Below are 17085 nucleotides of genomic sequence, written 5' to 3'. Positions count from 1 at the left end.
CCCAGGGCTTTTCATGAGCTTGTGCAAACGGTCCAAACCGGGACGAAGGCAGCAGGCGTCAGTTGGCCCTTCGGACCGGTGATGGTCGTCATCTGGCAAGAGATGAGTCCTGATCCCTGGAGTCTGGGCGAGGAAGGGCCTTTAAAGCATCCAATCCATTGTAATTCCGAGCTGGGACAGCTCCTCATATATCATGTGCCGCTGGGCAGCGGAAATTCAGTCCTCTAAAATATCTGAATGGAAAAACTGCCAAGAGAAGAGCCCCTTTTGTGGGAGCAAACAGGCAGGGGGGCCCTATAGCTCGTTCTGTGCATGCCCCCCGCGCGGTGCGTGCGAAGGAGAGGTGGTTCCTGGCTAGAGAACCCCTGAACCAAACCCCTCAGGGCTCCTCATCGCTCAGGTTAAACCCTGTCCCTACCAAAGGGACTAACCTGCCTTTAAAATGACCTAAGCATGACCTGAGCACCTTGCCTTCAGCTCCTCAAGGGAGGGCTTTCACACTGGTTCCTAGAGTTCTGTTCAAGCAGGCAACTTGGGAGACTTTTTATTACCTAAAATTCAACAGTTTATTTTCCAACCTGATCCATCCAGAAAAACGAAGTCTGATTTTTGGCTTTGGCCGCCCACCTGATTCTGGTGGCAGACGAGGGCAGACTGTCTCCCACGTGACGTGCCAGGGCCTGTGGGGACCTTCCCAAAGATTCATCTTGGTATTTTGCTTTTCCCACCTCGACTCTGGGCCTTTCCTTGCAAAGCCAGAGCTGCCTTTGAGAAAGAGGAACCTCAGAGCATCCCTCCAGAAGAGCAACCACCTGAGAGAATCCCAGCCCAAACGCACCCCAGTCACGGTTCCTCACTCGGCGCAGACCACAGAGCGCTTTATAAACCTATTTGTTTGTAATTCCAAGTGGAATCTCCACGCACTTTGTCCATATACAGAGGAGAGGGCATCAAGTTTCTTCCCGGTGCTGGGCAGGCTCTTCTTGTTCCTGGCTCCATATATGATTCCATTAACTTCCACAGTCCCCAGTCCTCTGAGCTCATCCCAGGGCCACCAGGCATGAGGGGATTCTCCGTGACCCAAACCAGGATTGTTCACATCCTCTTACGGCAGCTTAGAGTCTATTAGCAGCACCTCGGCCCATCCCGGATGCTCTTGGCAATGCCAGAACTATCCCAGCTGGCAGAGGAGCGACGAGGCCGGCATTCCGGAGGGCTGCCTTTCCACTAGCGATGCAGGAAAAATCCCTCATGCCCACCAGCCAACGAGACCATGCCAGGCTTCAAAAAGGAGAAAGAAAGAAAAGAAAATGTCCTTTAACTAAAGGTAACTTAAGGTACTCTGAGGTAACGGAGCAGGCAGCGGGGAATCGCTGGGCCTCAGAGCTCCACAGCGCTTGGCTTTTCCATATTTGGCTTTTTCTTAAGGAATTGGCTATTTTTTCTAAGGAATTGGCTATTTTTCTACGGAATTGCTGGGACTGAATTGGAATAGATTGTGTGATACAAATCTAGCAATCTCAGTGAAGCAAAACTGAACCGAATCTCTACTTCGGTACCTGCTGAATTTGTGACCTGTAGTTAGGAACTTCTGTTCACGGTTTAAGAGCATATGATCAATAGCTGAGGATAAAGAAGCCAATGTTCTGCCAATTCCCAGGATAAACAGATGAAAAATAAATCCTGGGGCTGATTTGTAAGGACAGCTGTTTTCTAAGATGCTGTAGATATCTCTCCTTCAAATTAAGTCGGGAATGATAACCAATGCAGGCAAGCCGGGCTTCAGTACTGGGCACTGAGTCTTGGAGGCAATTACACATCATCAATCCTCACCTATAAACTGCTACGTAGGGAGAGGATGTCTCTAAGAATATCAGAATACCTTGTTTTAACATATATACACAGGGTTTTCTTTAAACATTTTTCTTGCTGTTTCCTCTTAGTCATCATTTTCATGGCTGAGTACTTTAATTTGCCACCGAATGCAATTCAATTTTTTCATCCCTATCACGTAGCATCCACTGTCTTGTCAGTTATAGAACTATGGAGTGTTTTTAGACCATTTAGGGGAAATAGTGTTTAAAATGAATGTGATTGTATTACATGTAAGCCCTGAAACAGTCGTCTGGAGTGCTGCATGAATCACCTCTGCTACGGACCATTTAATGCAAGTAAGATGGGGAAAAAAACAGCATGCAAACAACGGTGATGGTGATGATGGAAAACAAGAACATGTGTCCAAGTTCCGAGTCTTTACGATAATAGCAAAAAATCTCTTGTCTCTGTGGGGTGACCTTGCACAAACGAGCTTGCATGTGTGTCTCAAAACACGAGGACTAAATTAGGTCTCCTTAATGCGAGCGTAACCTGAACTAGAGCGTTCGCATTCCCCGGCGGGGCCCGCGCGCCCGGGACGGCCCCTGTTCAGCCTGGTTTGGATGCAGGCAAACTTCCCTTTCTGGAAAGTTTTGAACCTTCTCTCTTTGGTAAATTAGCTTAGAACTTTGAAAAGTCCAGCAGAAAAGAAATAATGTTATTTAACCAATTCTATAGACTATAGGCTTGTATGATCCAGTACCAGCTGTGTCATGATTTGGATTATGACCCTCCTAATATTGTGCTAACTTATATCTTTTTGATGCCAGGGTACTGGAAGAAAAAGAATCCGGAACTTTTCTTGGCATTCTGGGCTGATGGGTTTTGCTGTGAAGTGACGCTCCAACCTAGAAGCTCCTTATTTCATGCACCTGAGCAACCTGGAGCCTTGTGGTCTCCAGTCACAGCAGCTCTCAGTTAATAAGCAACTATATTAAATTTTAATATAGGCTTGCAGCACTAAGAAGAGGCAGAGTGTGTGTTTGGAAGGCAACCAGTGCAAATCTGGACTATGTATTTTGAACTGGGGGGATTCAAACTCAAGCGGAGCAGGTCCTGAGCAAAATGGTCTTTCAATCTGGAGCTGATCTTGATGTTGTCCCTGCTTTGAGCAGAGGGCAGACCAGATAACCCCCAGAGATCCCTTCCAACACCATTATGCTGCGATTCCATGTTATTTTCTTGCTCGTGTTTAACACCAAATCAATGCAAAAACGCTGGTGGTACCTACAAGCACAAAGCAACTGCTGTAGCCAGAGCTACAGCATCTCTAGGCTGGAATATTGCAGAGATTTAGTCAAAACGCAGGGACTGACAGTTTGGAACGGAAAGGAACACGTAGGTATGCTGCTGCATACGGAAACGAGCTGAATTCTGCTGCATAAGGAAATCAGCTAAATTTGGCTGCATCTAGCCAAAATGGAGCTCAGAACATGGCTGCTGATACTCCTTATTTTTGTCGTTATGTTTTAGGAATTCTGTGACTACTGTTAGATGCACAGAGCTCATTTGAGTGGCTTCTTGCTGAGGGAACATCTACGTGTCCCGCTCTTCTAGGCTGGGACCCTGGTTCGGCACCAACTGGAAAGGAAATGGATTGTGGAATTGGCAGCTAAAAGCACTGGAAAAAAAAAGGTAACTGATTTGCAAGTCTAAAAAACATCTGAAATACATTTTTTTTTAAGTAATGAGTTTTAAGAAACAATATTTGTAGTCTTTTCTGTCCTATTTCTCATTTCGGAACCCTCAGATTCCACTGAGGTTATATTTAGTTCATATTTCATGGTCTTCTCCACAGTCTTGAGGTTTAGAAATCTACTTTGAAAATAAAACCTCAGTATAACTTAATCACTTGACTCTAGGGGCAGGAGTTTTCGGAAGGAAACCAAATGTTCCAAGGAAAACATGAAAATTCTGACAGTTGACAGAACTGTAATTTCAGGCTGTTTAAGTGAGAGGCTCTAACAGGACAAGCCGAGGCAGCTCCCAAAGGGAAGGCAGCGTCCAAGGGACTTTTCCCAAGGGATTATTGCACTTCGGATGAAGCTATTTTGGTTGTGCATGATGGAGGAGGGAGAGGTTATTAGAAACAGTCTCTGACGTGAGAGGACGGGAGGCTGGTGCTGGAGATGGGCGCTCCGAGGGCCACCAGCTCCGCTTGAGCCCTTCTCTCCGCACCCGGGAGCAAAGTGGGGCCTCCTGGAGAACAGGACGAGTGTGCTCAGAATAAAGAAGTGGCCAATTCAGAGCCAAAGGGACAAGAGAGACAACCTTGAAATGAAACTGTGGAAGTTGTGTTTCTTCCATGGAGTGGTAGGAAAGCAGTTATCCAAACGGATCTATTCTCCGCTGGAGAAAAGCACTTGCTGAATTGCTTCACGTAATGAGCCCTGTTCCTCCAAACTGCCTTGTCTTGTTGTGGATAGCCTGGATTCCCTCTGCATCGGGAGTATAAAAAATATTAATATTATACTCAACTAAATGTGGTATTTCTGTACTCATCAAAAATAGCCTGTGGGCAAAGGTCCAGATCTGCAGTTTCTCATCAAGCCCTGGGTTTTTGCCCAGATCCCTGGCTCTGGCTGTTGACTCGACAGCGTGGGGATGGTGGGAAGTCTTTGGGAAACGGGGCTACGTGGAAACTGCGGCAGTGCCAGCAGAGCAAAGCCCCAAAGCAGTGGGGCAGTGTCTGTGTGCACATGCCCTGTCAGGGCTTTCAGCGTGTAGAGGGGTTAGGTCTCCAGCTGAGGCTCTCCACTTCTGCAAGGCCAAGGCGCTCCATGGATTTCCAAAGGCTTCAGTGGGAACTCGGGATTTTGCAGGGCCCGAATTTTGTGCAACTGGTTGTATTTGGTTAGCATGAATCGTATCAGGTGAACGTCAGTCTGTGATGCTTGTTTGGCCAGTGCTGTGCAGACCCCGACTCCACATGGGTGGCAGTTTGGTGCCATCAGTCCGTGCCACAGGAGCTCACCCCTCTGTTAAATATTCCTCTAAATTCTCTAACACTCCCTCTTTACTCTGACCTGTGCAGAAGACCTAAGTTTCTGCAATATTCAAGCATTTCCTGGTGCGTGCAATTCCAACCCATCCCTACATTAGAACTGTCCTTTCCCACTAAATGCCCATAAATTTCAATGTCCCTGGACATGGGCAGTGATGAGGCCGTTGTTCTTACGTAAATGCAAGGTGTTGAGGCCTAAACTTTCCTCAAAGAAGAGATGGGGCAAGACAAACACGCACAGCACTGGGATGTGCAGCTGGAACACTGAAGCAACGTGTTCCTGAGGCAAAGACAAGGATTTCTCAGTGGGCAGGAATCACTTGGGAGACAACAAGCACATTTTTAATATTGAAGCAGAAAGCTGTGCTGCAAAAGAGCTATTTATAATACTGCTTACCTGCTAGATACCCAAACAAGAGCTATCACTGGCAGGGAATACTGACAACAAGCTAATGAGCTCCTGCTGCTCGATAAATGTCTGAGCTTTGCTTCAGTTTCCCTGTGCGGTGGGAGGGAGGCTGGATCCCAGGCAATGTCCTGCTGCAACCACTTCATTCTCTTTCTACTCGTTATTTTAGCTGAGCTAACAAAGCAGGAAGACTCCTGTGATGGCTGATGCAGGTAAACAATAGTTGCTCAGTGCATCATTACTAAATTACTCCTTTTCTTTCAAGTAAGAAAATAAAAGAAATCACAGAATCGGCCTTCCAGGAAACGAGTCTGGTTTTAAAATGATTCCCTTTTCTGATTTATTTTTTTTTCCTTTTGTAGCTGTGAATAAAATATAGTAATTGTGAGGTATCCGGTTCAATGACTTTCTGTAAGACTAAAAGTAGGAAGAAGACTGAAAGCTACTTGTTATTCAGTTGCTTAAGCTGCTTATTTGTGATGTGAAATGCAGGGAGAAGTTACAGATTTTTGCTGTAGAACACACCTCTAGAATACAGCATCAACGTAATGAGAATTAATGGCCCAGGCTAGGCCTGGACTGATATAAAAATCCATTCTCTTCCAAAATTTAGGACTGTCCAGACAAGCATCCTTTCCATATTTTAATTTCAGACTTGTATATGCTTTAGCTTCATCAGCTACCAACGGTATGAGGTTTATAACCTTATGCATTAAACTATCCCCGGTGCTACCGCTGTTCTTTTATTTATCTCTCATATCTTGGATTTGTCTTTATATTAAGCTGCTAGCACAGCAGCTGGCACCATCGTGCCACATGTGTGCCAGATGTGTTTAAACCCAGATTTGTTCATCAAAAGGACAAACCTCGATGCGAAACGTCAGGTTTCTGTCACCTTCTGCGTTCCTTATTGTGGCCTTCCTTTGTGAAAATTCACCTCTCACGGAATGCTCCGGGCTACAAACTTCAGCTGTGCTGGGATGTTCTGCTGCTCCCTCCTTCCTCGCTGCTATGGACTGAGGGGGTAACAACACAGTATTTTCCTCTGTTTTACTTCTGTATAGTTACTCTTAGCTCTCCCTCTCTTTACATATATATACATATACATGTGTGTATATATGTATTTATGTATCTGTCTTGCCCTGCTCCTTGCACAGGTTCATGTGGTGGCCCAAAGATGGGGATAAACTCTTTTTTCCTCTTCTCATTTAGCACCAAACACCCCATTGCCAAGCCCCTGGGGAAGCCAAAAAAAGCCTGTGGCTGGGAAAATATTTCCTGAAGGATGTTTTCGGAGAAGTCCTGAAGTGCTGAGCTGGCAAAACTGTTAGGATTAGCAAAAATGATCCCATCTGCACGGATGAGATTTGGGGATGGTAGGGATGAAGAGTGGGCATTGGAGGAGCAGGGATTAAAGATGTTTGAAGAGCGGGGAGAAGAAAGCAGAGCTGAAGATGCAGATGTGCAAGTTTTATTTAACAAGTGAATAAGTGTGTGTAGCTCTGCTACCGGTTTACTCTGATTTACAAAAGGCCACTGCATTTCTTACATGCCTGGCTGGTAGAGGTAAAAAAGCTGTAAGATGTGAGCGAATTCAGCTCTGCTCAAAAAGAATTCCTAAAATAAAATACACATCTGCCAAACTCACATGCATATTCCAAGTGCATTACTAGGGAGTTAAAATGGGTCCTAAAGCTGGTGGAATGGCTAAAATTTGGGGTAGAATACATGAAAGTAGTCCTTAGATACCATTTCTGCCACCTCAAAGAAAAATGGAATTGGTTTTCCACTATTAAAGAAATAAAGATGATTGAATATCAAATTTATTGGGAATTGGGTTATCAGTTCACATAGATCTTGATTTCTCTCCGAATTGTAAGCCTGAAAGCTATTCCTAGATAAAATACATGTGCAAATATTGATGCTCTAAACTGCTGGAAGGTCATTCCTCCCGTGTTTCGCTGTTTAAACTTGAGGCCAAACAGCAAATTCCTTCCAAGTAAACCTGGCAGAAGATGCTCCCAGATTTTGATGTAATGCCCAAAAATGGTTTTAGGAATAATATTGTCAGTAACTACAGCTCGTAAGGCCTGCAATTTGGAGGCGCGTGCAGAATTCAGTTTTGAAATGAAGAGCTCTGATAACTCTTTGCAAATTCCATTTTACCATTTGTGCTTGCCTTTATATCCCATATAGATACTATATGCTACAACAAGAATGTATTTCACTACGTGGCATGCTTCTAGTCTGCAGAGTAACTGTGCAGATAGAGAAATCACTCGCTCCTAAAAATTCTTTCAATATCTCTTTTTTAGTTGGCCATAATTTTTCTTTCCTATGCAACGAAACGATCTTTGAAGTGATATAAGTTCATTAAAGCTCTTTCCTGTGTTGTAAAATTATATTACATCCTCCTAATGCGGCGTTCCAGTGCACTGTATTTTGTTTAAAATGCCTTTCTGTGAACATAGAGTGATTTCCTCACAGATTTAGGAAATATTCTGGATGATTATGAAGTAATATTTTCTCCAAGACTACGTGTTCCTTTTTCTTTTTTTTTTATTATTATTATTATTATAGCAGCGTTTTGTGGGAATTTCCCACTGTTGAGCAGTTGTAGCAGCACTTAGGATTTACCGCTCTGCTTACTGCTCGCCAAGGCAACAGCTTCCCCATCCTCTTGCCTAGAGGCTAAGAACAAGGGAGGTGTTTTCTGATTTTTTTTTCTTTTTTTCTTTTTTTTTCCAACCATGAAGACGACATGATGCTTTAAGATAAGGAATATTCTTTTTGCATGACTTATCCACGTTCATCTGAATCTCATACGTGGGTGGGTGAGAGAAAATGCGGTCGTCCCAACGCTGGCTGTAGCTAAGTGTATTTCGCTGTCAGTTTTTGCCTTTCCCAAAACACGGGCTGGGGCCCCACTGCTTCGGCGGAGGCACAAGAGAATTTAGTAAATAACCCATCTGAGCAAGGCAAACCACATTGCCTTCCCCCATCTTTTTTGTTGTCTTGGACATTTGCAGGGAACAAATTTAACTGCAAGCAGAGCGGCGTTTCCCTTGCAGTCTCCATGAGGGATAACACGACTGCTCCTGACTCCAGGCCTGGTGGGATGTCCCCCTGAGCGGTGCCATGGGATTTGTCGGAGCAGGGACAAATCCCGCCACAGGGGCAGGAGCCAGGAGGTGGCAAAGGAGCCCGGGGTGGGTTTCCAGGACACGTACCCTCGTGCTCCCCTTCTGTGGCAGCATTAAAAACTGGAGGCGATGGTGGTCACTAAGTAACTAGAAACTTTTTGCTCACGTGCCACCCCCGACAGCAGCGATCAGTGGGGACAACCCTGGTGTCTCTCTTGAGAAAACCCGTGTGGTGCCCAACTGTGGAACTGACCGCGGGGCAGGAGTCATGGGCCCCTCACCCAGCCAGGAAATTTTTATGGGGGGCAAACACGGTCCCTGGGGTGAAGTGAGACCTAGGGAGGGTGGCAGCAGCCCAAGATGGTGTCTGGGCGTTGAGCGGGGCGAGCGGGACGTCGCGCTGCGGGTACCCAAGATGGTGCCGAGCGCTGAGGGGAGCGAACGGGGGCGCCGCGCGGGGGGGGGGAGCAGGGGGCGTGGCCTCCGCGGCGGCGGGGCGGGGCGACCCGCAGCGCCCTCACAATGAGGCGCTCCCCGCGGCGGGGGTGACATCACCCGCTCTCGCCAAAGAGGCGCGCGCCCATTGGCGGCGGGGGCGGCGGCCGGCGGGCCAATGAGCGCGGCGCTGGGGCGGCAGGCGGCGCTGACGCGCGGCCCCCTCTGCCGTACGGGGGTTGATTTCGCTCCGGGCCGCTGCGGCCGCCGCCATTAGAGGAGCGCGGGGCGCGGGGGCGAGCGCGCCGTAACCCCCCGCCCCCCCCCCCGCCCTCCTCCGGCCCGGCCGAGTGGTCGCGCCCGCGGCCGCGCCAGCCCCGCCGCGCCGGGCGAGACCATGTCGTGAGCGGGGGGGTGGGGGGGCGGGGAGAGCGGACGCCGCAGCCAGCGGGCCGGGGGCGGCTCGCGGCGCCGGAGGGGACGCCAGGTAATGGCGGGGGGCGGCCGCCGTGTGGGGGGCGCGGGGCGCCGCGGGAGGGCGCGGGGAGCGGCCAGGGCGCGGGAAGCCCCCGCGGAGGTCGCTGCCCTCCGCAGCGCCTCGGTGCGCGGTGAGATCACGGCTTTCCCCTTCCCCCCCCCGCCATCGTGTTATTTATTTATATTTATTTATTTATCACTTTTTTTGGTATACTTATTTTTGGGGGTATGCATGGTGCGGTGGTGCGAGCCGCGACGTGCGTTTCGGGCAGCAATTTTCCGCGAGGCTGTGTGTAATTCCAGTTTATTCCCAACTTTATTCCCGATCACGCGACGTTGCGTGTAATTCCGTGCGGTATCGCGTGTCGATCCTTGCTCTGGAGTAAAGTGCAGTGCAAGGAAGGCTTCCAGTTCCAGCCTGTTCTTAGCCGGATTAAGCTGAACTAAATTAATTAAAAAAAAAATAAAATAAAAGGGAAATAAGTGGGTAAAATAATAAGGTAAGCGGTGGTGGTGTGTTCTGCCAGTGCCTCGGTGTCCTGGCTTTCGCATTCCCAGCCTGCAACTTCCTGCCAGGACGAGGCACAACTTGTGGCGGAGGTGGCCAGCGTGTCCCTGTGTCTGGAGCCGCCTCTCGTCCCTCTCCCCTCAGGGCTGGGAGGACCGCGGGAAAAGCTCCTCCAGGTCCCTACGGCATTCCCGGCTTTCGGGGGTAACCATGAAGACCACTTTTCCCCCTGGTTTCTTGGGAATGGTGTTCCAAACGCGTTCCTCCGGCAGGCTGCGTGCGCGCGGGCAGTCTCTGCGCTCTCGTTACCCTGCGTGTTATAAGCAGCAGACTTGGTGCGTGGGTATAGGTTTAACGTGTGTTTATAACTAATATTTGGTCCTTGGTGACTGCAGGAGAGCTTTGCAAAGCCTGTTTTTTCTTCTCAGTGGCTACAGAGATGGGTACAGGTGAGCCCAGCTGCTGGAAGAATTTACGGACTCTTTATTTGCTCCTTTCCTAGGGCCAGGTTGAGTTGGTATCGCCGGTGTCTCCTTCAGCATGCAAGGTCTAGCGTTTTGGATGTAAAAGATGACTTGGATTTAGGCTTGCAGCAGCAATAACAGGAGATGTTTTGGGTGAATTGCGCTTTGTAGGATTGGTGAAGCTTAAATTATGTGGTGTAGTTCTCTTGAAAGAAAGAAGAAAAGTTTATTTCCTTCTGCCTTTTTAATAAGGACAGGGAGATGGGGGTGACTTCTCAGACCGTGATACGTTACTGTGTTGTCTCCGTTGGCGTTTCTCAGAAGTATAATAGTTAGAAATATTAATTTGATTTGAAACCCTGAATGACGTCAGAGTTTTCCTCACAGAAGCACAGCAGACTAGTTAAACACAGAACTAGACAGGGAAGCTTATTCTGCCTTAGACTTGTGTGTGGCCCTTCTAATCTTGCATTATTCAGGATGTAAATCCCCTTGACGGGGGGCGGAAATCGCATCCCTCTTTGGAGCTCCGTGCAAGGTACTGAGGTCTGCAAGTACATTAGAAGTTTAAGGAGAAAGTACATTGACGTATTGATTATATGAGAAGTTATTTTAATGCGATCAACTAATCAAACGGGCACTCAAGCACTTGAATGTGAAATTTCCTTCTGCTTAATGTGGTGTAGGAGGGGGTGTTAGCTTCCCTCTTCCAACTTCTTGGCCCTACGAGTTTTGCACTGTGCTGAGATTATGCGGAACTTGAGATCAATTCATTCTTCATCTTGCAATAACATTATATTAGTGATAACAAAGCATTTAAGCTGCTAGGACAGATTTCTATTGTTGTTAACCAGTTCTGTTAGTAATCTCAGACCCTTTGTCCCTCCAGATTTTAAGAATGTCTTACTTTGAGCTATTCAAAATGTATGTCAACAAGTAATCCCCAGACATTTGTTTAAATACAGCTGATGAAGAGCCTAGTGCTTTACCTGTCCAATGGCATAGCTGGTAATATCAAATTCAAGAGCAGTGATTATATCATTGTAATGCTAGTTAGATGAGGTTTGTTTTAGTCGACTGAAAGACAAAAGTTTTGTTTTCAAGTTCTCTAACATAATCATACTTTACGTGCTTCACTAATATTTACCCTTTTCCCCTTGTTATAGAGTTGACATTACTTTAAATTGCAAAGAATTAGAATGACTCAGTTACTAACTATGAGATTTTGTTTGTTTGCCTTTGCATCATCAGGTGCTGAAGCACAGGTTCTCATACCTAAGTAACAAAGGGAATTGATATAGAAAAATATGCATTTATTTTCTCCTTCCTACAGCGACATAATGAAAAATTCAGTGGGATTTTGAAATCTGTAACTTGTGACATCTTGACCAGCCTTTGCATTTCTGGTATGATTATGAAGCAAAAAAAAACATTACATGAAATTTTAAAGAAACAAAGTGCTTTCCTTTTTCTGAATGGAGTGAGGCAATTTTAACTTCTTTTTCTTTTAACTTTTTATTGAATTCAAGGTACAGCAAATTCTGCTAAGATGGCATATGGTATAGTTAAACTTTAAAGCAGTGTAAACCAAACTTTCTGCATTAGCTTCAGCCTTTAGTTTTATGGCATTGAAAGCTTGAGTCTGTAAGATCAATAGTTCCCTTTCCATTCACTTTAGCAGGCTTTGAGTGGTGTTCTGAGGATTATAGCATACTTTTTTTTTATGTCATTAAAAAGTTTTCAGGAGCTACGTAGTCAACATGAGATTTTACAGACCTGACATTTTAAAATAAAACTTCCTTTTCCTGTGCTGTTGTGCCATTTATGCAAGATCTTACTTTGGTGAATACCAAAGCAAGAAGTGGTCTAGAGAGGGGAGAACAGGGGATGAGTAGAGTGAAATTTGAAAAGCAAACTGTTTGTACAAAGGAAATGTGATCCAGAGACTGGATCAAAAAAGCAGGAGAAATTACAAACCTTCCCGTGGAAGATGGGAGGTAATTCATCTTGCTCTCCATTCCTCCCAGGGTATCATGTCTACAGAAGCAGCCAAGTTTGCAGCCTTCTGCATCCTCTCCTGTACACCAGATATAATTAAGTTGGCCTTTTTCCATGTGGCTATTTAAATTTATCCTGATATAATCTGTCCTGCTTGTCCTTAAAACAAGGATGTAGTTTTTGTGTGGTGTACTCCAGTAACGTGAAAATCCTTGCTGCCTGGGAATGGCTCTTATATTTTCTTGTATTCATGTTTGCGCTTTATTTTAACAAGACTGAGTCCTTTTAAGACAAATGCTGGAAAAGGCACAAAGTTTACCTTGCTTTCTAAGGCCGAGTTCGTAATTGAACTGAAAATGCTCGAAGCAATAGGAGCCAGGTACAAAATAAATGCCTGATGTGCAACCTGCTGTCTGGGATGTGTCAGTTTTCGGGAGTGCATATAGGGCTTTTTCCTGAAGCAGTTGCTCGTGAGGAAAGAAACTGCAGCCTCTCTTACACCAGCAGTCAGTACATGGTGACATTTTATTAGGAGCGTGTTTACCATTGCTTTGTCAACAGCTGCTAAGGTTGAAAGATCCTCCTTCTGCTGCTTTGACTTTGATTTGATTTAGTATGTATCTTTGAGTAGCTGTTCCCAACAAAACAGGGAAAGTCTGAGCTAGTAGGGTGCTTATGACACTAACTGACCTCTGTAAGATATGTGGGTGTCTGTAGACAGACAGGAGTTACCTTTCTCAAACTAAAACCCGAAAAATTGCCTGAACTGTTGCTTACAAGACCCTGTAAAGCAAAATAAGCTCGAGTGGTCTGTTCTCGTAGACTGTCAAGATCAAGATGCCTTTTAGTGGCTTTGAAGTTGTATGCGCTCTTTTAGGAGCGCTCATTTAAAAACTGCAGGTTTCAGGGAGTGCGTAATCACTACATTATCTAACAAAACAACCATGATCCTGTAAATATGGATAATTCTTGCAAAGAATACGAATCTGTTGTTTGCAGAGGTGAATGTAGGGGTGTATGGAGGAGTCTCATCTTGGTTGTAAAGACCATGCACAAGTGCATTACTGCTGGCTCGATCTTCTCTCAGGCTGATGGTTTTGGAAGTATTTCTTTCATGTCTCTTCTGCTGCCTGTAATCTAAGCAGAGACACGTAGCATACCCCGTTCCTGGAAGGACTGCTCGCTGGATTCCTGCTTGCCACGGAGCTTTCCTCTCAACATCGGGGTCTAACATCTTCTGTGCTTTCAAGGACTGTTGAATAGACACTAGCTTTGTACTAAGCTTCTTTATTATTATTATTTTTATTTCCCACTAGCTGTGATTGATGGTTGCAGATTTATTTTGTGCTAAGTTTCTTAAAAATGGATGACAAATTTCTATACCTTCGGACCCAGACCTGTGCATTTAGAGTTGGCCAGTAAAGGCTTCCCCTCACTGTGTTGAGAAGCAATTTTTATCTCACCAGAGGGCTGAGGGTGCCTCTGGGACTATCTACATTTTTTTGACCTCTGCATTACTGTTTAGTTTGGCAGGGGTAAAAGTAATTGTCACCTCATAGCTTTTAAAATGGTTTATTTAAAGAATATTGTTCAGTGTTGTCTTTAGCAGAAACTTCTGCCCTTCTCCCCCACCTCCAGTAGTTCCCTGCTTTAGCACTGGGACTATTTTAGCAGTACCAAATTCCTCACACAGTTTGACTTGTTGGCTTTGCATTGTAAACAAAATATGGATTACAAGCGATAAGATACATAAGAAGCATGTAATAGATGATGGGTTCTTTTTATTAAAAAAAAAAATTTGGGGGGGATGCTTTCTCCTGTATCGCTGGTGTTTTAACGAGCGTAACTGCATAGGGTTTTGCACTAGAGCTTGAAGCCATAATGGCACTCCAGTTCCAAGCACATGTACCAAAAAGGGCCCTTGACTGTACCGGGAAGGAGCTTGCAGTTAATTAAGAGGAAATGACCCAGGAGTCGGTGCTGAAAGTGCGCAGGCCTCCTTGTTTTGTTTGGAGGCCAAATGGTGAATGTGATCTAACTTCTGGCTAGCTGCTCTTGAGGAGGTCCGGAGGATAATTAGAGACCTGCCTGTCAATGTACAAATTTAATATTGAATTCCTTGGTAGCTGGACAGGTTTAAATGTTTTGGGGTCTGACTCCACAGTTTTGGGTCTGACTCCACAGTTTGTTTTTTATTCAGAGTTTGACATCTGTTTTTCCTCATCTCGTGTAAGGGTGGCTGAGATCTAAACAAAACGGAGTCTTATGCTTTAGGCATGTAGTCTAAACACATGTAAAATATGTTTCTGTATTTGGCCTGCCTCTTTATTTTATTTTTTTTAAAAAAAGAAACCCAACTTTTTCAACCTGAACTCTGTTGAACAAATCTGTTGTGTTTTATTATATATGCTTGTTACTATGCCATACCTCTTATTTTTGAGACAGTATTCATCTGTTGCTGGCTGTTCATGATAATTAAATTAATTAAATGTCATTGCTGGGTAATGCCTGTAGTTCTGTGAGTTTTCTGTTGTAGCTCATTATTTTGAGTCGGTTTGTTTGGCTTTTGATTAGTCTTGAGTGGGAGATGCTGATGTATTATGTAACTGTTGATCTGCTTAACTCTTTTTCCCAAATGGCGCTGGTTTTCCAGTAAGCAGCTGTATCTAGTCCTCCCTAATATGGGGTGACATCTAAGCAGTTGTTCACTTTTAAATGAGTGAAACATCCCCCTGCCCCCAGTCTTCTGAAATAAGAGAGGACACTGAATTGCAAGCCCTGGCCTTTGCCTTTTAGAGCTTGTTCTCAGCAGTTAATGCTCTCTGAATTTTTAATTGCCAATTTAATATGGAGTTGTAGTTTGACCCAATTAAGATCAGTAACAAATAAAATTGGAATTTGTGTTTAAGTTTCACAGTAGAATCAACTCTAATGGTAAAGAGTTAAAACAAAAGTGTTTTAAGAATCAAAGATCAAAATAAAATGGGCACCAGAAGAGAAGGAATGTTTAGTACTGTCATATTTGTTAATTCCAAATTTTCAATTTTCGTAAAGATTCGCAAAATCTCAATAGTTCAAAGATAACTTTTAAGGTAACTTAAGGTGACTTCAGCTTGCTTATGGATGGTATGAGTAATGCCTACCCCTACTCTTAGCAAGTTGCAGATAAACATCTTTACACTTGGAGCTGCATAACGCTGAGCTTACCAGATTGCAGGAAAGTCTGTTCATAGTTAAATCTATGTCCTAAGCTGAAGTCCTTGTGCGGTTCTTGTATTTTAGATTTTTTTTGTCTCCTAAAGATCTGTAACTTCTGAAATATTTGACTTGCTGCACAGAGCATCTGCAGAATTTGGTATCGCCTTGCACTAAAACTGTGTGTGAATCCTGTCACTTGTATAAAGCTGGTCTTCATGGATCACTTGGAATGGCAGCAATTGCATGAGAAATCTGGTGAGAATAGTAAGAAGAAAACTGAAAGCAAACTCAGTGTTTTTTTTTTTTTCTGAATATAAATCTCTAACAAAGTAGATGTAAGATGCTTTAAGATGCTTTGATTTATGGATTAATGTTTTATTTCAAGATGGAAAAAGAAAAGTTGATTAACTGTGCATAAAATGAATCTCTGCTCACTCAATGAGTTCTGACCATGAATTTTAAACTTATGTGTTTTTGTGGTGGAGAAAACAGGTCTCCACCTGCTCCACCAATATCAAACAGGTCATATTTAAAATCTGTAACCTGCACGATATTTGCTGATAGGCTAGGTTATCTAAACTGAATAAAAATGCAAACTTAAAATGTTGTCCTACTGGATTGTTGCTAGTTATTCTGTTTCTTACACACCAGTGAGGTTGTAGTTTAGAATCGCATAGCAACGTGTTTGGTCTTTTTCCCCAGAAGGGAGATCTGGGGCACCTTTTACTTGATGATGCTTCCCGTAGGGCAGGATTTTTTCCTCCTGTTATCCCTGTTGAGAGCAAACTTGTGCTGCTGCCACTCCAAGGACAGAGCTGGTGCTTGTGTCTCGAGAGCAGCGTCCTTCCTGGGGCGAGGATGGAAGGGATGAAGCAGAGACCTTCTCACACTCGGAGCATTTTAGGCCTGTCAGAAAGGGGTTCTGCTTTCTGTAGGGTCAGGGTCTCTTCCCTGCTGTCTGTATTGCAAATAGCCACTGAGTCTTGGTGAAGCAGCAAATGTCAGCAAATCATGCAAGAAAAACCCCTTATTGAGCAGGTTGCAGAAAAATGTTCAACTCATCTCTTCCTAGCATGAAGCCCATGCCCTCCTTTTGGCTTAAAGTTTTTCCGCTTTTAAAGAATTGTCCTAACAGTCAAAGCAAACCTTGCTGCCTTGTTAAATTCCTCGTATAGAAAATGCTTCTACATCTGTGACTGCGGTAATCCTTCCGCTCGTGATTCTAATATGCAGTTATTGCCCTGCCTGCTAAGCTTCCAGATTCGGCGCTGATCTGATTTGGTTCTCGCTGACAAGGTCAGCGGAGTCGACGACGGGACCGACTGCCCGTTCCATTTAAAGCGTGGAGGCTTTGGTGGAGCTTTTATGCTTTTAATATACTGACCTGTTGAGTTTCATGCTGAATTAGCTCTCCACAAAGCCATTTTGCTGATTTTCCAAGACAGATGGAGGTGGAATGGTAGCGGGGGCAGGCGGGGGGAAAGGGCCATAAAAGTAAATAGTAAGTAAAGGGAAAATGTCAGTAGGATTCCCCCCGGCTAATTTCCTAATAGCATTTCCTAAGGCAGTTTCAT

General features: G+C 44.8%; 1 protein-coding gene across 2 annotated transcripts in view; it reads left to right on the top strand.

Moving 5' to 3' along the window:
- Positions 1-9333: 9333 nt before the first annotated feature.
- Positions 9334-17085, top strand: part of ZRANB1 (zinc finger RANBP2-type containing 1) — a 31932-nt gene continuing 24180 nt past the window's right edge. For both annotated transcript variants that reach the window (XM_088520057.1, XM_088520056.1), the window contains exon 1: positions 9334-9353. The gene's annotated coding sequence lies outside the window, so the exon portion shown is untranslated. The remainder of the gene's footprint in view (positions 9354-17085) is intronic.

Source organism: Tinamus guttatus, unplaced genomic scaffold (assembly GCF_059628265.1).
Source record: "Tinamus guttatus ecotype Peru unplaced genomic scaffold, ASM5962826v1 Tinamus_guttatus_pri_ptg000079l, whole genome shotgun sequence".
NCBI lineage: Eukaryota > Metazoa > Chordata > Aves > Tinamiformes > Tinamidae > Tinamus > Tinamus guttatus.
This window is presented reverse-complemented; position numbering and strand designations above follow the sequence as displayed.